Below are 22601 nucleotides of genomic sequence, written 5' to 3' on the forward strand. Positions count from 1 at the left end.
CTCAGTTGTAATAATTTCTTGTTTTTCCTGTCGGGGCTCCTTTTGTTGTATTTATTTCTTCCTGCGGCAGAAAAGCAATGAATGCTTTCAGCATCAGCAGTGGTTTTGGGGGCCATTTACACCTCTTTGCGAAATGATCACTCACTGAGCACACTATTGTTTGCTCAAGTGGAGGCTTAGACGTGCTTGTTAGGTATCATCACTGCAAGGTGGAAAACAGACGTAGTTGCAAAATAAAAACATTTGTTTAAATTGAAATCCATCAGTACATTTGCTTTATTGTGAGAATCCAACTTGTGATCACATCATGCATGTGTATAAGATGCATTTCATCTATCAAGCAATCACTAAGAGGAGGTGATGTTATCAAACCTATGGCAGAGAGATTAAAGACATTTCAAAATGGCCCTCGTCAAGTGTGAGGTGCACAGTCAGTCCTGGCTTTTAGGCTTCCATGACATTGCATCTTTAAAACTCGTCTTTCTCACTTGACCAATCTCTGATGCTGGGCAAATCACTTTACCTATATGTTTCTTATTTTCTGTGATTACCAACATTGCGATAACCTAGAAGGATTCTAGTAAGTGGGCACTGCACTAAAAAAAGTCCCAGTCATATTTAATAGGCATTTGCTCTATGTAGAATAATAATAATATTGTTAATTTACGTGGTACACACTACTCATTGAATTGGTCTTTAGCTTGCTCATGTCACTGGAACTGGTGGGGCATGGGTCTCTTCCTAACACGCAGGGCTCGAATTGTAAAAAAGAAAGTACTCACCCCGCAATTCAAAGCCCATGCCTGGGTCCTTCCTTTCCCTGCAGTCCACCCCCACACCTCTGTCTTTTACAACAGTACTCTCAAGACTGGCAAAAACCAATGAAAGAAAATGTATTTAAATGATCGCCGTTAGTTTGTCATTGGCCCCTACCACATATAGCTTTAAACTACCTCCCCCTTCCAATCACCCGCCAATCACGCCACTTACGTGACATGCTTAGGACAATAACAATACACCCACCGCTATACTCAGGGGATGTCCCAGCACCCGCAGGGGTGCTTGAGGGACAGACCGCATAGCAGGCCACACCTCTGGTCGCCCCTTCCGCGGTGCAGGGAACTCCCACCTTTCCTCCTGGAGGAAGGGTCATCCCCAGGGGCTTCACATCCGGTGCGGACCAGGGGATAGAATATAAGGCTGAGGGACTGGTAGCTCAGCCTCTTTCGAGTCCCCCCCACCTGAAGTCCCACCCACCCTCATCTTTTTAGCTAGTTTAGAACAGGCAGGGATCACACAGGGGTTAGGAATCATGTAGGTTTGCTTTGACCTGATTATCATCAACCTTAACATTATGTATAGCTATTAATTCTGTTTTCAGCAGATCTCGAGGTCGTAAGTCATTAGGTACTGTTGATGATGGGTGTGTTACTGTCTCCACCAGCTATTACATTTTCTGGGTGTCTCGAAATCAGTGTGGGCAGCCTGGTTACCTTCCAGGGACCAATTGGATCGGGATGTGCAGCTATGTAACTTTAGTTTCAGCGGATTTCTATGTGTAGGTTTGTAGGCGCTGTTTTGCTTGTTTCTTCTTTACCATGTATTGTTCCATTTCTGTCACAGGCGGAGTTCGGAGCAGTCCTAGTCGCGGAGGAGTGTGGCGCGGCGGTTTAAACTGTAGGCGGTTTCCTGATGGCCGCACTCGAGTCAAATTCAGACGATGGGCACCGAGTCCCTTAGGGACAGTTGAGATTCCTCACCAACAACATTCAGTGGCCCGAGGAAGAAGTACTGCGTGCAGTACAATCTGAAGCGTATGTCCGCTGCCTTGCTAAGCCGTGTGTACACCGAAACATTCAGAACTTTGACATTGCCCTGATTATGGGCTACCTGAGCAGTCTAAGGAAGAAGTGCTGCGTGCAGTACAATCTGAAGCGTATGTCCGCTGCCTTGCTAAGCCGTGTGTACTCCGAAACATTCAGAACTTTGACATTGCCCTGATTATGGGCTACCTGAGCAGTCTAAGGAAGAAGTACTGCGTGCAGTACAATCTGAAGCGTATGTCCGCTGCCTTGCTAAGCTGTGGGGGTAGGGTACACCAGAACATTCAGAACTTTGACATTGCCCTGCTTATGGGCTACCTTAGAAGTCTATGGTCGTGAGCCATGACATTGTTTAGGGCTGGGACTTCCCCTGTATACACTAATAAACACAGTCAATTGTTATACATTTGGAAACAAAAAGGTCACATTTATTGGAGCATAAGCAATTTATGCTCCAATAAATGTGACGTTTTTGTTTCCAAATGTATAACAATTGACTGTGTTTATTAGTAGGGAAGTAATGGGTATGGTCTGTTGTCTGACTCGCCCCCAACCCCCGGAAAGGGGGAGGTGTGCCAATGGCGGATGGCACCGCTATGGAGCAATGCATGCTTAATTGCAGAAGACAATCACTGATCACTGCCGATCAGAGCTTTGTGGTAACTTGGCAATGGGCATTATGTCCCAAGACATCTATACAAATAAACAAAAGTGCATGATAGTTTAGCATGTTGTGACACTGAAGTGTAATCTGCAGAACCCAAGTTCAAACAGTGTTCTGAGGCCCATAAAGTAAGTGAAAGGGAACAACAGCTGATTTCTCCAAAAAGTAAAGTAACCAATACCCTTTAGTTCCCACCCACTTTGACCTCCGCTTACAGAGAAATTAAATACATTATGTATAATAAGGTTTGGTGAGCGATGGGGCTTGCCGGGCACATTGACTTTGGCTGTATAACGGGTTCTCTCTACCAGCACAGTTTATTTTTCACCACATCCCCCACCTCGGAGCTGCGATCATGGGGTCTCCACCGGTTACCCAGTGCTATCGTGCCTTTAAGATATAGACACTGATATGTCAGTGCGTTGTCTGAATAAAGAGGGTCACGCTGCGTACTCATGTGAAAAGAGCAGTGGGGGACACTGTTTCAACAGGACCTGCTCTCTGTGTGGTCTTTGGTGCTGAACACGGTGCAGGCTCCCCAAACCCCACACAATAACCCCACACAATATTGGTGACGAGCCCAGTGACCTGTGCCGGCGCAGCATTGATGAACCCGCTCCGACCCAGGAGCTGTATCTAGAGTGCCCGGGGAACGTTTGACAGCCCACGACAGCGGTGAATGCCGCACATGTGGCTGCTCCTTGGCGGAACAATGCGCTATTCTCGGCGGATGCAGTAGGCAACCTGCGACAGCAGTGTATGCCGTTCCCTTTGATTCTCTCCATTTCACCGGGAGTGTGTGCAGCTCGAGGGGTCAGGAGGAGAACTTGCTACTGAGGTTGGGGCTTGTTTGGGAATGCTTGTGCACCAGAGGAGATGGTAACCACGCCACATAGGAAGGAGGGCCTGATAAATCACTCCTGTAGGCTGGCCATCTCCCTCCATTTGATTGTAGGACATCCACCAGTATACTCCGAAGGAAGGACAAAGGTTTGCACGGTCTGCAGTAATTCTGCTAGTCTGCTGGTGTCTAAGCCCTGGGAGGCACATGTGTGCTACTCCTGAAAGATAGTGTGCCTAACACAAGTACTTACAAAGAAAATGGTGACTGATCAAGGAGGAAGCCTCCCGAGACAGCAGGGGTAGCTGGCCCCTTAGTTAAATTTGACATTCTAGGAGCACCAGCTAGCCAACGACTGAGATGGGCACTATGAGTTGAACGTCTTGAAATGTATTTTGATGCGACTGTGGGACTCAATGACAGTGCAAAAAAGTCAACGCTTTTGTATTCAGCCGGCCCTGCAAGGTATACCAAATTTAAAACACTTAGGGCCTCATTACACGAAGGCGGTAAGGGTTTACCGGTACCGGTAAGGGCACCGGTACCGGTAAACCCTTACAGCCTTACTACGAGGTCCCTTTGTGGGACCCGACCTTAACGGCTGGTGTAGACCAGCCGTTAAAGTTGGGACCCGCAAAGGGACCTTGGTGCTAATTACGGTACCACAAATTGCGGTACCGTAATTAGCTCCTTCCCCATTCCCATCGAGCCCTATGGGGCAAAAATGGGAATGGGGAAGGGCCATGGAGAAAGGGGGAATTACCGCCCCGCCAACCTTGGAATGGGGTGGTAATTCCCCTCTTCTCCATGGTGGCACCGGTATGGTACCGGCGGCAACCATGGTGCTAATAGCACCATGGTTTACCGCATTCCGTGTAATGAGGCCCTTAACCTGATTGATGCCTCCTATGGTGCTGCAACAACAGAGTTGAGCGAATACCTAAGCCCTATGGTTAATGCAGACTATGAACGATTCCTACTCTGCGATGCCAAATAAAGAGAGGATGAGATGCTTGATGCTTTTCATGCGAGACTCGGACAGCTTGCGTCTACGTGTGTGCTGCTGAATAAGGGAAGATGGGATTCATGCTTAAGTAATACAAGGTTACTTCTCTGTCAAGTTAAGGAAGCAAATCCTGCTGAGCCTGGGATCACTCTAGCCAGGATTTTGGAGCTGGGGAGATCTCATGAGTTGGCAGAAGAGTGAGCATCTAGAATGGATGCCACACTGAAGGCTGTGAAAATAGAAGACGCATATGCTATACACAAACAACCAGTGAGATTGTTCAAAAAGGGAGGTGCATTGACGAGTGAGAAGCCCCCTGAGTCTACAGCGGTTTGTTCATACTGTGGATACAGTCTGCCACACGCAGGTGACTGCCCTGCAAAGGGTCATACGTGTGGCAGGTGTGGTCTGACTAATCATTTTGTGACGGCTTGTTCTCAACTTCCCTCCATGCCAACAAAAGGGCGGTCAAAACCGTGACAACAGTTTCCGAGGAGGAGGCAGAAGGTCGCTCGGGTAGGCCCAGCTGTGCAGGAAGAGGATTCGAAAGATGCAGTCGATGACGATGACGTTGTCTTCATTTCCAGCGTCTTTAATGAAGATAGAAAATGCAAGCATCAGCCGAGCTGCATTGTTCGCATACATGGCATGAGTACCTCAGTGCTCATTGACACAGGCGTCTCGGTTAATGTCATGGCATCCTCTCATTCTCTTTGGCGGTTTGTTCATACTGTGCATGCTGCTTGTCACACGCGGGTGACTGCACTGCGAATGGTCATACATGTAGAAGGTATTGTCAGGCTAATCATTTTGAGAGGACTTGTCGTGTTCAACTACCCACCATACTGTGAAAAGGGTGACCAAAACCACGACAACAGTTTCCGAGGAGGAGGCAGAAGGTCGCTGAGGTAGGCCAAGCTGCGTGGGAAGAGGCTCTGAAAGATGCAGTCGATGACAATGAGGAGGTGGCAGAAGGTCGCTGAGGTAGGCCAAGCTGCGTCGGAAGAGGCTCTGAAAGATGCAGTCGATGACAATGAGGAGGTGGCAGAAGGTCGCTGAGGTAGGCCAAGCTGCGTGGGAAGAGGCTCTGAAAGATGCAGTCGATGACAATGAGGAGGTGGCAGAAGGTCGCTGAGGTAGGTCAAGCTGCATGGGAAGAGGCTCTGAAAGATGCAGTCGATGACAATGAGGAGGTTTTCTTCAGTTCCAGCGCCTTAAATGTATGTCGAAAATGCAAGCGTCAGCCGAGAGGCATTGTTCGCATACATGGCATGAATATCCCATTGGTCATTGACACAGGTGCCTCGGTTAATGTCATGGCATCTTCTCATTATAACAATGTATTTTCGACACTATGGAAATTGCTATATAAATTGCACCTGGCAGGAATGTTTACGATCTGCGCTAAATTATCCAGCTTTGGAGTTGGGTCCAGCCACGTCAATCGCATGTTAGCCAATAGGATAGTTAGTCAAAAAGAACACAGAGGATCTGCGCTCCAACTTACAACGTTAGGCGACGGGATGGTGGATTCAGTTTACATTTTTTTCTGATACTTAAGTAGGGATAGTGACTACAAATCTGCATTTGAACATCGCAATTATCATTTTTTGCATTAGTTTCATTTTAGATTCATAGAGTGGCAGCTGGTTTCCATGCATGCCAGAGCATAACAACCATTCTTGTGATGTCACACTAGTAGATGCTTTTATTTCCCATGTATTCCTGGTGAGTCCAGAAATTGAATGGTGTCAATGGGATTCCTTCACATGGAAAACTACATGTGCCTTATATTAAAGTGGATGAAAGGAGAACAATTTGAAAGTTAAACAACTTTGACATTCAAGTAAGTTGCATACCATTTATCATACTGGTCTCCCATTTGGTTCATCTGGTGTAACTCAATATGAGTTTGCCATGACATCTATATCGCTTCTTTTGCATTAGTGCAAGAATAAGTTGTCTTTCGGTGTTAGGATCTAGTGTGTCCGGTTGTGACTATTTGTCATTTTGCAGTTGCAGTTTTCTCAATTTATCCGGGTGTCTCTTCATGAAATTACATTCCCACTAAAGGTATCTCATTTTGTTCATCGTGCACTTTTAGGTGGCCATTCACAGAATGAGTGGTCTCAGTTTGCCATGCCCAACTATTACTCTACTGCAGGCACGAGGTCCCTTGGGCACTGAGTCACGGAGGGTGTGTCTGACGATCTTGTAGACGCACCCCCCATGGGTCAGTCTAATTGTGACAATATTCACTACCCGTAAATATGTATGTTATGAATTGCCATAGGGACATCACAGGTAGCCACCACTGTTCAATCATATTGAATCATTTGGTGCCCACAAGTATATCATTGTAATTTTTATGTTTGGTTGTAGAATGGTGTGTAACCCCCTGATGAAGACGTGGTGAAACTACCCGGTTCGCGTCGAAACCGGTTGGGGCTTATTTGTGGCTTGTAAACATTACAAAGATTAGCTACAGTCGAAGCCAGAAGAAGAAAAATAACAAAAAAGAAAAAAAAACATTTTCATTGTGATTTATTGTTGGAATTGAAATTAAATGTGTTTTGATATGTATTTTATCCAGTAATTGGAGCATTGATCGTGTGTTGTTTGTTTGCTTGTATTAGGGCAGACTGAATGATGGAATGAATGTGACGGAGGTATTCTTGTTTTCCCTCCTGTGTAGCTTTTTGTTTTGTCTTTTTTTGTTGGGTCTAAAAGTATATAATTGGTTGCTTTTGATTAATTGACAATTCTGAGTTTCATAATCCGGTATCAATATAAATAAATAATTTTGATATTTTTATAAATACTTTCCTTTGGAATTTCATTTCAGCATATAAATGTTTTGATTCTCCACTCCAGGGAGTAGAGATCCACTGCTTTTTCAGAAAAACACATCCTCTCATTATAAGGCATTACACAAGCCACCTGTGTCCGCATATTCATGTTTGGGGGTTCAAAACCCCTCACTCTGGATGGAGAGTTTGTGACTACAGTTGTGCATGGTGATCAGCAGATCCAGGCACGTTTCTAACACACGGCGATCAGTGAAGACATTCTGCTTGGCTGCACCGCAGCTGAAGCACCTCAAATTGTACATTTTGCTTTTGGGAAGTAAGTTGAGGATGTTCAATCTCTTGTTGAGTGCTTCAGTTATATCTTGAACGGCATCAGATGCATGAAGGGCGATCCAGTACACCTGCACATTGATGAGACGGCCCAGCTGGTTGCTCTAAAACTCAGGAGGCTTCTGTTTCGCCTAAGAAGCAAGGTGGAAGAAGAAATTGAGAAGCTGGCAAAGCTGGACATAATTGTACGGGTGGAAGGCCCACCCCTTTGGTCTCCCCGAATGTGATTGCACGGAAACCGAAGCAGCAGGACTCTGTCAGGATCTGTGTGGACATGCACTTGCCCAATAAAGCCAGCAGGCATGAGCGCCATATCACCCCCACGATAGATGATGTTGTCTCAGATTTGCAAGGTGCAGCATTCTTCTCAAAACTGGCACTGAGGCCGGATACCATCAACTGGGTCTCTGTTCGGCCTCAAGATATATGACCACCTTCACGAAGCATGAGGGACTATTTCACTGTAAACAGCTGAGCTTTGGCGTGTCATCGTCGCCAGAAGTGTTTCAAAATGCTATCCGGGATCTCTTGATGATTTATCCGGTGCCATCAATGTAAGCGATGATATAACAGTTTTTGCCAAAACTAATGTTTAACATTTGGAATGTCTGGAAAGGGTGCTAGAGAGGATACATGGGTTGTGCCTGATACTCCAAAAAGAAAATGTCTGTTCCTCCAAAAGAAGCTGTAGTTTTTCGGATAGATATTTCTGGAGGAAGGTACTCCCGCTGATCTGACTAAGGTAGCCGACATCCAGAATGCCCAGTTCCTGGTCAATGTGTTTTAAGTGAGGAGTTTCCTGGGCATTATCATATGCTGTGGCCGATTTATCAGAAACCTGGCAACTTTGTTGGAACCCCAGTGGAACCGGACCGAAAAAAACACACTATGGCAGTGAACCCCACTAAATGAAGTGGCATTTCGTGACATTAAAGTCACCCTTACAGTGGCAAGCACAATACCGTTTTATGATCCAAGACGACGGTTAGAACTGATTGTGGATGCGAGTCCTTTTGGCTTAGGAGCTGTACTATTACAGGGCAACTCTGGAGTTGATGCACGGCCGGTGGCGTATGCCAGTAAGGCGTTGTCAGCCACGGAACAATAATATTCATAGCTAGAGCGGGAAGCCCTCTCGGTCCTGTGGGGCTGCCGTCACTACTTTAATTTAATTTAATTTTTAATTTTTTTATTTTATTGTGCATTTATTAGGTGCTTATATCATAAGTCCATTCTGTTTCAAAGCATCCACAGGGCAACAGGGAGCGAACATGGGATTGAAAACAATGAATAAAGTGGAAGATAAAGACAAACCTACTATGCCTTGTGAGAATTCAGAGCGTGCAAGTGCAGCAAGAAGAGGTGAAGTGGGGTTGGTGGTAAATTCTTGAATGTCCGTACTCGTGGGTGAGCAGCAAATGAAGTGCATATTATGGTAAGTGCTAAGCGGCCTGGAGCCGCATTGGGTAGATAGTGCAAACCTACAGGATGAAGGCCGGTGGATGCCGAGGCAAGTGCTGTGAGGTAGGCAGAGGCTGGGGCGATTGGGTGTGGGAGTCCAGCACCCAGAGGAAACATAAGGGCCCTGGTCACCAATCACAGTGACTGAGAGATTAGCAGAGGAGGGAAGAAGAAAAGGAGGAGGTGAAAGGGAAAGTTTTGAGGAGCTTCCGGAATTTGAGGAAGTCCTCCTCAAGACAAAGAGGATAGGGGAGGCTGTTCCATAAGAGGGTGCCAGCTTGAGAAAGTGATCGGCCTCCGGCACTCTGTTTAGCGGAACGTTTTACACACAGAGAGTTGGTGCCAGAGGAAGTAGAGGTCTAGAGGGAGAGTATTTAGTAAGAGAAAGTTGAAGATAGTATGGTCCCAGGCCCCAGACAGCCTTGTGGATGATGCAGAGGGATGTGAATTTAATCTGTGCAGCAACCAAGAGCCGGTGAAGAGTTTTTAGGGCAGGAGAGATGTGGTCCCTGGTCTGAAGGCCAAGTATAAGTCTTGCTGCCCTATTCTGAATTAGCTGGAGGGGTCTAGAGTGGAAGAAGGTAGATTCAGTCTATTGCAGTAGTCAAGCGTAGAGAGAACCAGGGCTACCATCTATCCACTAATGGCAAACCTATATCTGTGGTCGTCATTGACCACAAGTCTCTTCTCATCATGTTGGGGTCATCTATGAGTCTGCCTGCGAACATAGAGAAATGGCTACTGGTTCTGCAGGAATATGATGTGACTTTATCATTCCGCCCTTGAGGAGACAACACTATGGATTACCTGTCTAGACATCCTTCTCCCCAAAGTCCAGAGTTGGTGAGGGAAGAGAGTGTCACTGAAGAATATGGCCCTCATTATAGGTTTAGTGATATTCTGGTGGTAAATACCGCCAAACTGAATTACCTTTACCGACACTTGGTCCAGCAGATTTTCCGCTCGATTACAAGTGGTGGTGGACGGTGTTAGTACCATATATTGGAGGCCATAGGCATCCACGCAGATTATAGCAGAATTACCACTGGTGATACCACTGGTGGTAATTCTACCGATTTTGCCAATTTTCGGCAGTACAGTGGCACATATACCTCCAGCTTTTTGCTGGGGTTAAATCCTGAACTTGTAGTATGGTGGTGCGGTAATGTGGCGTAATGGAATTACCACTTAGTTACTGCTGTTTTTAACGCATCATTGTACTTGTAATGAGGCCCTATGTGTGCCGGATCACAGAATAAGCAATTCACAAGACAAGCGCCCTCATTATAAGTTTGCCTGTCCTGAAATAAGGTGCCAATAACAACGTGTACCGGCACCTTTCCGGACCGGCAAACTACAAGTCTGCTGGCAGGGGAAGTGATCTACCGCCAGGCCTGTAGATGAAGCCCATACCAGCAGATAATTGCTGCAGTCAAAGGCACCGGTATTAGTGGTGCCTGTGATTGCAGGGAAATGGGGATTTACCGGCATCTCTGCCAGCCCTAATATCCCGGTAACAACAGGATATCGGGCAGCGGAGATGGTACGGTAATCCCCCGGTATCCCGTCGGTATTACCAGCAGGATATTGGGGACTTATAATGAGCACCAATGTCAGTGGAGGAAATAAAAGAGGCATCAGGTGAAGATGAAAGTTTAGGATTATCGGACAGGCCATCACGAATGGTGAGTGGAAATATGTGCTTGTTCATTTGGACTCGAGAAGCAAAGGTTGCCCTTGAGCAATTGTGGAAAGTGAAGCATGAATTCACATTTGCTGTTTACGGTTTCCTGCTAAGAGGCTCGCAAATTGTCATCCCGGCCAAGATGGTCCTTAAGGTAACTGGGCTTGCCCATCATCGGCACCAGGTAGCTGCAAAACAAAACAAAGGCTTGTATTCGAAAAAAGGTCTGGTTACCAGGATTGGAAGAGAAAGTGGACTAGTATGTTCTGGAGCGTGTGTGGTGCCAGGCGGCCGTTGAGCTGAAGGCTCCCCCGATTCAGTCTATGGATAGAATCTGCAAGCTATGGGAGAAGGTACATATTGATTTTGGATCGACAAGTAAAAATTATAACATTTTTGTGACGATTGATCAGTGGTCAAGCTACCCGGAGATGGAGTTTGTTCCCCTGACAGCTTCCACTGATGTGATACCGGTAAAGGAGAACATATTTGTGATTCATGGCTATCCTACCGAAGTGTGTTGCGATAATGGCCCAACATTTCAAGCGGAGAATTTCTGCACATTCATGCTGGCGTGTGGTATTCGTCACTGTAAAATCACCTCTCTGTGCCCAAGAGCCAATGGTGAGGTTGAGCAGTTTATGTGCACATTAAACAAGGTATTCCGGATTGCACATTGGTAAGCCGTGGGTCTCAGTCATGTCCTGTATCAATTCTTGTTTGACTATTGACTGACTCCTCACTTCTCAATGGGTGTTGCCCCAGCAGAGGCTTTATTTTAAAGGTGCCCATGGGGTTAATCCCCAATAATGAAAATCCGAATCCAGTGTTGATTGACAATGAGGCTGTGAGAGTTGAAAGGAGGAGGGCTAACAAGAAAACTGGAGAAGTGGATTGCATAGCCAGGAACTGCTGATTGTGGATTCGGTTTTACTAAGGTCCCGCTGGTCAACCAACAAATTGGTTCTCGAATATGAGCCCTGCTCCTTCCATGTAGCGGATAGAAAGGGCTCCATGATTATGGACTGGGATGGCAGAGAGACAGTAACAAGGAACTTCAGTTTCTTAAGGAAGTTTGAGGAGTCCACAGGGGATCCTGAGGACGGGACTGGCTTGGGAGGTGAAAGTGTATCAACCAGACTAGGTCTCAATGTGGAACAAGAAGAACCAGTGTTCGGAGATATGAAGAAGGGGAAAGTTCGAGATCACCTAACTCTGAAAATGATATGTCGGCTAGTGAGTGTGTTAGTCGTTGTTACCCCCTGAGAAGCTCTAGGTGTCGGCCTGTGCACTTGGACGATTATATTGTGGACATATAGATGCAATCTCATGTAAAGTGGGTACCGTTGGAATGGGGTTGTGGTGATTTGTAATGCTATTAGTTAGTTATTTTAAATGTTATGATAGAGGAGGAATGTTATAGTGCCTTTAAAATGGAATGACGACACTGATACGTCAGTGTGTCAACTAAATAACGAGGGTCATGCTGCATACACACATGTGAGACAGTTGCAACAAGACCTGGTCTCCGTGTGTCCTTTGGTGCCAACACAGTGCAGGGTCTCCAAATCCCAAATGTTGTGACATGAAACATGGCCAGCCCACCTTAAGGAGAGAACCACCTTAAGGGAAGAAGAGGGAAGCCAAGGAGACTCCAACTGTGGGAATGGAAAAAGACCATAGACGGCTGGAGGGCGGGAAAGAGGCGCGTCGGAAGGCGTGTGGGAGCCGCGTGTGAGGAGATAAACGCTTTGGCACTCTGGAAGTGGGCGGACCCAGGAAGGGCGGAGCGGTGTCTGGGTGGAGGGTGCTGGGATTGAGGAAACAGAGCGACCTCTCTAGGAGGGTGCAGGGGGAGAGTGTGCTCGAAGGAGGCGGTAAGAATGGGAAAGGGGGTGGGAAGGCTGAAAAGAAGCGAGGGGTGGAGGAAGGGGAGAAAAGGGGGAGGACGCTGACTGTGAAGTCTACATCTGTGGAGGGGGGTAAGGGGGGAAGTGAGGGGCATCATCGGAGCAGTTCTACACAAAGGGATGATGGAGGGGGGACGGATCGGGGTATCTCAGGGTCGGGGACCCAGGAAAAGTGTAATTTGGAGGGGCTGGGGGCCTCAGGTAGCGGTGTGACTGGGGAGGAGCAGATGCAGTTTGACAGTGTGTGGAAGGTGGTGTTGAAGCCAGATAGCTGTGGGAAAACGTTTCAAGGGGAGAATCCGATGGTGATTGCTGGATGGATGAAAGAGACTGTGGGGAATGTCACTCGGGTGCAAGTGGTGACTGGGGGTCGGTTGTTGGTGGAGGGAACGGGTGCTGATAGTAAGGCTAAGATACTGGAGGTGGGTTGTCTGGGTAGGCGCATGGTGCGAGTGTTTGATCAGAGTGGTGTGTCGTGTAAGGGGGTGTTGTATGGGGTACCGTTGACTGTGAATATGTCTGAGGTGGAGGAGCAGCTGGCAGAGGTGGGGGTAGTGGAGGTGTGGAGGCTGGGGAGGAGAGATACACCTTGGGATGTGGTGTCTACAACTGTGGCAGTGAGGTTTGCGAGAGCGGAGTGTCCGAGGTGGTGGAGTTGGGATATCAGAGGCTTTGTGTGAAAGCTTATGTACCCTTGCCTTTGAGATGTTATAAGTGTCAGCAGTTTGGACATGTGGCAAGAGTATGCAGGAATGAGAGGCACTGTGGGAGGTATGGTGGAGATCATGATATTAAAGAATGTAAGGTGGAAACTCCGGAGAAGTGTGTGAATTGTGGGGGGGGCACTCTACTGCGTTTAGGGGGTGTGAGAGTCAAAGGGTGGCGAGAGAGGTGGTGCAGGTGAGGGCAGCGGAAGGTTTATCTTATGCGGAGGCTGTTGCAAAGGTGAAACCGGTTCGAGTAGTGAGTGAGATGTGTAGGAGAGAGCCGGTGGTGGATGAGGCTGCGGGAAGGAAGGGAGTGGTGAGAGAGGTGAAAGGCGTAGAAATGGTGGTTGTCCCGAAAACTGAGTTTATGTGTTTTATAATAAATGTGCTGGAGCTGGTTGAGGGGAATTTGTCAGTCAGTGTGTCGAATCTTACAAAAGGAGTGGTGGAAGCAGGGAGGAGGTTTTTGAATGTTGTAGATGTGTCGGAAGAAGATGTGTTCAAGAAGGTTACTAAAGTGTGGAAACAGAGTGGGGTGTCGGCCTGAGAATTTTGCAGTGGAATGCGAGGAGCTTGTTGAGGAATGGGCAGGAGTTGAAAGCGGTGTTGTGTGGGGAATTGAATGTTGATGTGGTTTGCATTCAGGAAACGTGGTTAAAGGGTGATCTGAGGTTTGTGATTCCGGGTTTTGAGTTGTTTCCTAAGGATAGGACGGAGGGGAGAGGGGGGGTGTAGCTCTGGCAGTTCGGAAGGGGTTGGTTGCAAGGGAGATTGTGGTAGATGGAGCAGTGGAGGTTATCGGGCGGGGATTCGGGTAGAGGGGTCAGAAGTCTTAGTGTTGAATTATTATAATCCGTGTGAGGTGGTGGAGGTGGATGTGCTGTCTGAAGTGATAAGGGGACATGTGGGATCTTGTGTTTTATGTGGTGATTTCAACAGTGCCAATACGCTGTGGGGCAGTGATCGGACGGATGCAAATGGGGAACTGTTGGAGGGTATGGCGGATGAATTGAGTCTGTTTTTGCTGAATGACGGTTCGGGCACACGATTGGATGTGAGGACTGGGAAGTTGTCGTGTTTGGATCTGACCTGGGTGTCTGCTGCAATTGCGGGTGAATGTGACTGGATGGTGCGTGAGGATGGGGATATGGGGAGTGATCACTCTGGCATTTTAGCGACTGTGAGGGGTGAGGTAGGGGTCAGATCCCGGATGCTTGGGAGTCGGTTGAATTTTAGGAAGGCTGATTGGGAGTTGTATAAAAGATTGTGTCAGGAATTGATTGTTTCTCGGGATAGGGATGGGGGGGTGGATGAATGGAATGAGCATTTGGTGCAGGGAATGAGAGCGGCGTTGGTAGCGGCAGTTCCGGAGGTAGAGAAGGGGAAAGGGGGGAAGGTTGAGGTTCCTTGGTGGTCGGTGGAATGTTCACGGGCTGTGGCAGCACGTAAGAAGGCGAGGGCCAGGGCGGTGAGAACGGGAATGTTGGAGGATTTGTTGGCATATAAGAAGGCGAAGGCGGTGGTAAGAGGGTGATTAGGGAAAGAAAGCGCGGATATTGGAGGGGCTATTGTGGGTCTCTGGGGAGTAATTCTGACGTGGGTGAGGTTTGGAAGCAGTTCAAGCGGATGTCAGGGTTGATGAAGCCGCAGGGTGGCATGTCTGTGTTGTTAAAAGGGGTGGAGGTGATCAGTGAAGATGGGGAGAAGGTGAATTTGCTGGGGGAGCATTTTGCGGGAGTGCACAGTTCAGAGAACTTCCCGGAGGCAGTGAGACTAAGTGTGGGAGTGGTTGAGGAGGAGATGCGGGAGTTGTTGGCGAATGTTGGGCCTTGGGAAGAGCAGTATGAGGCTCTGTTTTCTATGGCAGAGTTGGATGGGGCGATTCGGAAGGGGAAGTGGTCAAGTCCAGGGGTGGATGGGGTCATGTATGTATTTTTGGAGAAGTTGTCGGTGGAATGTAAGTTGGAGGTGTTAGCATTGTTCAATGAGATCTGGAAGAGTGGAGTTTTACCGAGGTTGTGGAAGAGAGCGATTGTGGTAGCGATTTTGAAGAGTGGCAAGGTCCCGACGGTGTGTAAGTCAAATAGGCCGATTGCGCTGACTGTCGTGTTGTGTAAGGTTATGGAACGGATGGTAGTTGAGCGCTTGGGGTTCTATTTGGAGTCGAATGGGTGTCTGAGGGATTTTCAGAGTGGGTTCAGGAAGAATCGGTCAGTGGCAGATCCGTTAGTGAGGTTGGTGACTGGAGCGGAGGAGGCGTTGTGTGATGGGGAGATGGTGGGGCCGTTCTTTTTGGATTTGGAGAAGGCGTATGAAGGCTCTCTGGGTGAATGACTTTCCTGTATAGCTGTAGAGTGCTGTGGTCCACCACTACTTTCAGGGAGACGAGGCCAAGTTCCCGTCCTATTGGGGCTACAGCTGTGGAGTTTGGAAGGCCCAGCACCGCTCTCCAAATGTAACCCTCTAATTTTTGCCAAATTAGAGGGGGGATTGCAGGAGTCGCGTCCATGCCGTATGTTAATGACGGAATGATCTTGGCCTTATAGAAACTGATCGCTGGTTGGAGTGAGAATTTGCCATATTTACGATCAACTGCTCTCAGCTGTGCTGCTAAGTTCTTTGCTTTAGACCACAATACTTCTTGCATATGCCGGGCTTTCTTAGTACTGTCCAGGTGAATTCCAAGGTACTTAAATGAGTCGACCACTTCAATTTTTGTCTCCTTGAGGTGCCAATGGAGAGTCTCTCTTTTTTTTTTTTTGGTTCCTGGCTTTTGCAAAATCATTATTTTCGTTTTTGATTTATTAATCTCAAGGTTGTTTTCTGTGATGTATGTTGAGAGGTTATCGAGTTGCTGTTGGAGACCGATCTGAGTGAGGTCCAATAGTATGAGATCGTCGGCATACAGAAGTCTCGGGACCCTTATGGTTCCTATTTTTGGTGGAAAAGACCTGATCTTGAGTTGACTGTCTTTAAAGTCTCCAAGAAAGGATATGAATAAGGCTGGGGCCAAGGGGCAGCCTTGCTTCACTCCACGAAAAGTTGGTATAGAGTTCGAAATTAGACCTCGATTGTTGAGGCGTACGTTTATACTGGTGTTTGTATGAAGGTGGATTATGGGTTCCAAAATGCTTTCAGGACAGTGCCAGGTCTTGAGTTTGGCCCAAAGTTTCATTCTGTCCACTCTGTCGAAAGCCTGGAACAGGTCGACAAATGCTATGAAAATCCGGCGTGCTCCTGAAAGTACTCTTTCCCTAAGTAGATTCAGGCACATTATATTGGCACTGGTGCTGGCATTTTTCTGGAATCCTGTTTGCAGGGGGTCGAAACTCAATGAAGTGAAGGCCCATTTGCGGAAGTGTGACAGGAGAATTATTGCAAAAACCTTTCCGATAACGTCCAAAAGGGCTATTGGCCGATAATTCAGGGGGTCTTCTCTGGATCCCTTTTTAAAAATCGGGACGATCACTGCTTTTGTCCAGGAGTCGGGAATGGTCCTGCTTTCTTTACAGACTTTGAAGATAGAACTGATACAATTTGACCAATCGTCTGGATGTTGTTTTAGGTCACAATTGGCTAGTTCATCTGGCCCCGGTTCTCTTGACGCCTTTAATTTCAGGATTGTAGTTTTTATTTCGACGCAGTCTGTCTGATCAATCCATGCTGTGTCCACTGGTCGACTGAGATCGTTGTCGTTAGCTTTTGGTAATTCAAACAACGTCGAAAAGTAGGCGGTCCATATTTCTTCCGACACTGGGTTGATCATGTGCGAATTTGGGAGCTTATTTGAGCTGTTAATGAGCGCCCAAAAGTCTCTGGTTTTTCTATTGGAGAGAACCTTCAGCATTTCTTCCGCGTCGGACTGATATAGGAGACATCTCGAATTTCTCAGCCACTGCTTGTAGATTCTTGTTTCGCTCCTGAGATTTTCCCAAAGTATTGGTAAATTCAAGGAAACTGCCTCTCTTTTTAGCTTCCTTAAAACTCTGCGTTTGGTGACTAGGGTCGCACTGTATTCGTGAGTATGTAGATTACTTTGGTTGTTGTAATTCTTCCTGGGTTTTTTGAAAGCGAGAAGAAGAGGAATTTAGCTCGATCTCGCCAATCCTTTTTGCGATGCGGGGTCAGACATTAGGTTTGTAAATTGGTCAGTAAGTTTGCAAACATCTGAAGCAATCAAACAAATCCGAGATTGTTGTGAGTTAGTATCAATGGAAGGATCGTAGAACTGCGCTAGACTCCCTTTGTTTCTGCATATGAGATTCAGAAGGTTGTGGTCACTTTGCTTCGTTCTAATGACTTCAAGTGACACTATATTGGCAAACACAGGTTCGGAAACAAAGATGTAATCAAGAGTTGCTGATGACCTGCCACGCTCCCAAGTTGGTATCAAAACGGACGAGTCTGTGGTAGATGCCGAGTTAAAAAGGTTTCTTGATTTCATCACGGTTTTGAGGTATTACATTTAGAGCGCCTTTGTTGCCTTTCTCCTTGCTTGTTTCACACACACTCGTGTTACCTCAACCTTGGCTAGTGCATGCATTTGAGTGGATCATAAGGGTATAACAGCCTTGCCTTCCCCCTTCCCGCCACTTCTCAACCTCCTAGTTCGGGCTTGCCCTTTTAAGAATTAACCCTATCCACCACCAGGCAGAGCACCGCATTGGCATCCCCCTCCCGCTCTTGCTTATTTAATGTGCACAAGCTACCTCTGCCTACTTACTGCTCAATATGTGCTCCTGCCCAACCACGTCCTGCACGCATCACCCCACAGTGCACGACGACAGAACACCTTTGGGCTCACCTGCCTTTCCACTAACACTCTGGTCACTATGCCCTTCTCCAGGCATTTTTCATCTTTAGTCTGACCTGCATATCAGTTTAACTACAGATCATCTCACTACCTAATAGTAGTCCTTTCCTTCTTTTGTTTTAACTTTTCCTCAAGTGTCAGCACACAAGTTCAGTACTTTGGTCCTGAGGAAGGCAGCCCACTCAATCCAACCGCCGAAATGTAACACCCTCGCGTCCGGATTTACACATGCAAGTGGCCTGCTCTACATGTCGACTCACAGTGGCGCACTACGTAGACCCCTGAAATACAGAATCATTGACAATTCAACACACACGTGCCAAACTACTGTATAATTCATAGTGCTTTATGAACAACAAAACAGTAACACTGTGTCTCAGCTAGAGTGATAACAGGTTATGTGTCTGTTTGAACCAGAATAGTTTGGTAAATATGTGTATGCCATTCTTGAAGATGATTTTAGTCTTAATGTCTCCCACTTTGTACGTACTCTTGCATTATGTCTCAACTTGGATGTTTTTCTTTGCTTTCGTCACACATGCCTCCAGCATACCTACATGTGTACAGCAATTAGTGTATGTGTTCTTTTATGATATTACTTTGACTTTTACTGAATAAATGTGCAATGTATACACATTTTGGAGATTTAGCACAAGAGTGCTCTGTTCCAATAAATTACAGAACAAATGCTCCACACAGACGGTGTTTTAACTCACTTGTAATAATTTCTTGTTTTTCCTGTCGGGGCTCCTTTTGTTGTATTTATTTCTTCCTGCGGCAGAAAAGCAATGAATGCTTTCAGCATCAGCAGTGGTTTTGGGGGCCATTTACACCTCTTTGCGAAATGATCACTCACTGAGCACACTATTGTTTGCTCAAGTGGAGGCTTAGACGTGCTTGTTAGGTATCATCACTGCAAGGTGGAAAACAGACGTAGTTGCAAAATAAAAACATTTGTTTAAATTGAAATCCATCAGTACATTTGCTTTATTGTGAGAATCCAACTGTGATCACATCATGCATGTGTATAAGATGCATTTCATCTATCAAGCAATCACTAAGAGGAGGTGATGTTATCAAACCTATAGCAGAGAGATTAAAGACATTTCAAAATGGCCCTTGTCAAGTGTGAGGTGCTCAGTCAGTCCTGGCTTTTAGGCTTCCATGACATTGCATCTTTAAAACTCGTCTTTCTCACTTGACCAATCTCTGATGCTGGGCAAATCACTTTACCTATATGTTTCTTATTTTCTGTGATTACCAACATTGCGATAACCTAGAAGGATTCTAGTAAGTGGGCACTGCACTAAAAAAAGTCCCAGTCATATTTAATAGGCATTTGCTCTATGTAGAATAATAATAATATTGTTAATGTACGTGGTACGCACTACTCATTGAATTGGTCTTTAGCTTGCTCATGTCACTGGAACTGGTGGGGCATGGGTCTCTTCCTAACACGCAGGGCTCGAATTGTAAAAAAGAAAGTACTCACCCCCCAATTCAAAGCCCATGCCTGGGTCCTTCCTTTCCCTGCAGTCCACCCCCACACCTCTGTCTTTTACAACAGTACTCTCAAGACTGGCAAAAACCAATGAAAGAAAATGTATTTAAATGATCGCCGTTAGTTTGTCATTGGCCCCTACCGCATATAGCTTTAAACTACCTCCCCCTTCCAATCACCCGCCATTCACGCCACTTACGTGACATGCTTAGGACAATAACAATACACCCACCGCTATACTCAGGGGATGTCCCAGCGCCCGCAGGGGTGCTTGAGGGACAGCCCGCATAGTGGGCCGCACCTCTGGTCGCCCCTCCCGCAGTGCAGGGAACTCCCACCTTTCCTCCTGGAGGAAGGGTCGTCCCCAGGGGCTTCACATCCGGTGCGGACCAGGGGATAGAATATAAGGCTGAGGGACTGGTAGCTCAGCCTCTTTCGAGTCCCCCCCACCTGAAGTCCCACCCACCCTCATCTTTTTGGCTAGTTTAGAACAGGCAGGGATCGCACAGGGGTTAGGAATCATGTAGGTTTGCTTTGACCTGATTATCATCAACCTTAACATTATGTATAGCTATTAATTCTGTTTTCAGCAGATCTCAAGGTCGTAAGTCATTAGGTACTGTTGATGATGGGTGTGTTACTGTCTCCACCAGCTATTACATTTTCTGGGTGTTTCGAAATCGGTGTGGGCAGCCTGGTTACCTTCCAGGGACCAATTGGATCGGGATGTGCAGCTATGTAACTTTTGTTTCAGCGGATTTCTATGTGTAGGTTTGTAGGCGCTGTTTTGCTTGTTTCTTCTTTACCATGTATTGTTCCATTTCTGTCACAGGCGGAGTTCGGAGCAGTCCTAGTCGGGGAGGAGTGTGGCGCGGCAGTTTAAACTGTAGGCGGTTTCCTGATGGCCGCACTCGAGCCAAATTCAGACGATGGGCACTGAGTCCCTTAGGGACAGTTGAGATTCCTCACCAACAACATTCAGTGGCCCGAGGAAGAAGTACTGCGTGCAGTACAATCTGAAGCGTATGTCCGCTGCCTTGCTAAGCCGTGTGTACTCCGAAACATTCAGAACTTTGACATTGCCCTGATTATGGGCTACCTGAGCAGTCTAAGGAAGAAGTACTGCGTGCAGTACAATCTGAAGCGTATGTCCGCTGCCTTGCTAAACTGTGTGGGTAGGGTACACCAGAACATTCAGAACTTTGACATTGCCCTGCTTATGGGCTACCTTAGAAGTCTATGGTCGTGAACCATGACATTGTTTAGGGCTGGGACTTCCCCTGTATACACTAATAAACACAGTCAATTGTTATACATTTGGAAACAAAAAGGTCACATTTATTGGAGCATAAGCAATTTATGCTCCAATAAATGTGACATTTTTGTTTCCAAATGTATAACAATTGACTGTGTTTATTAGTAGGGAAGTAATGGGTATGGTCTGTTGTCTGACTCGCCCTCAACCCCCGGAAAGGGGGAGGTGTGCCAATGGGGGATGGCACCGCTATGGAGCAATGCATGCTTAATTGCAGAAGACAATCACTGATCACTGCCGATCAGAGCTTTGTGGTAACTTGGCAATGGGCATTATGTCCCAAGACATCTATACAAATAAACAAAAGTGCATGATAGTTTAGCATGTTGTGACACTGAAGTGTAATCTGCAGAACCCAAGTTCAAACAGTGTTCTGAGGCCCATAAAGTAAGTGAAAGGGAACAACAGCTGATTTCTCCAAAAAGTAAAGTAACCAATACCCTTTAGTTCCCACCCACTTTGACCTCCGCTTACAGAGAAATTAAATACATTATGTATAATAAGGTTTGGTGAGCGATGGGGCTTGCCGGGCACATTGACTTTGGCTGTATAACGGGTTCTCTCTACCAGCACAGTTTATTTTTCACCACATCCCCCACCTCGGAGCTGCGATCATGGGGTCTCCACCGGTTACCCAGTGCTATCGTGCCTTTAAGATATAGACACTGATATGTCAGTGCGTTGTCTGAATAAAGAGGGTCACGCTGCGTACTCATGTGAAAAGAGCAGGGGGGGACACTGTTTCAACAGGACCTGCTCTCTGTGTGGTCTTTGGTGCTGAACACGGTGCAGGCTCCCTAAACCCCACACAATAACCCACACAATATTGGTGACGAGCCCAGTGACCTGTGCCGGCGCAGCATTGATGAACCCGCTCCGACTCAGGAGCTGTATCTAGAGTGCCCGGGGAACGTTTGACAGCCCACGACAGCGGTGAATGCCGCACGTGTGGCTGCTCCTTGGCGGAACAATGCGCTATTCTCGGCGGATGCAGTAGGCAACCTGCGACAACAGTGTATGCCGTTCCCTTTGATTCTCTCCATTTCACAGGGAGTGTGTGCAGCTCGAGGGGTCAGGAGGAGAACTTGCTACTGAGGTTGCGGCTTGTTTGGGAATGCTTGTGCACCAGAGGAGATGGTAACCACGCCACATAGGAAGGAGGGCCTGATAAATCACTCCTGTAGGCTGGCCATCTCCCTCCATTTGTATTGTAGGACGTCCACCAGTATACTCCGAAGGAAGGACAAAGGTTTGCACGGTCTGCAGTAATTCTGCTAGTCTGCTGGTGTGTAGGCCCTGGGAGGCACATGTGTGCTACTCCTGAAAGATAGTGTGCCTAACACAAGTACTTACAAAGAAAATGGTGACTGATCAAGGAGGAACCCTTCCGAGACAGCAGGGGTAGCTGGCCCCTTAGTTAAATTTGACATTCTAGGAGCACCAGCTAGCCAACGACTGAGATGGGCACTATGAGTTGAACGTCTTGAAATGTATTTTGATGCGACTGTGGGACTCAATGACAGTGCAAAAAAGTCGACGCTTTTGTATTCAGCCGGCCCTGCAAGGTATACCAAATTTAAAACACTTAGGGCCTCATTACACGAAGGCGGTAAGGGTTTACCGGTACCGGTAAGGGCACCGGTACCGGTAAACCCTTACAGCCTTACTACGAGGTCCCTTTGTGGGACCCGACCTTAACGGCTGGTGTAGACCAGCCGTTAAAGTTGGGACCTGCA

Source organism: Ambystoma mexicanum, chromosome 13, assembly GCF_040938575.1.
Source record: "Ambystoma mexicanum isolate Mex_15411 chromosome 13, UKY_AmexF1_1, whole genome shotgun sequence".
Lineage (NCBI taxonomy): Eukaryota > Metazoa > Chordata > Amphibia > Caudata > Ambystomatidae > Ambystoma > Ambystoma mexicanum.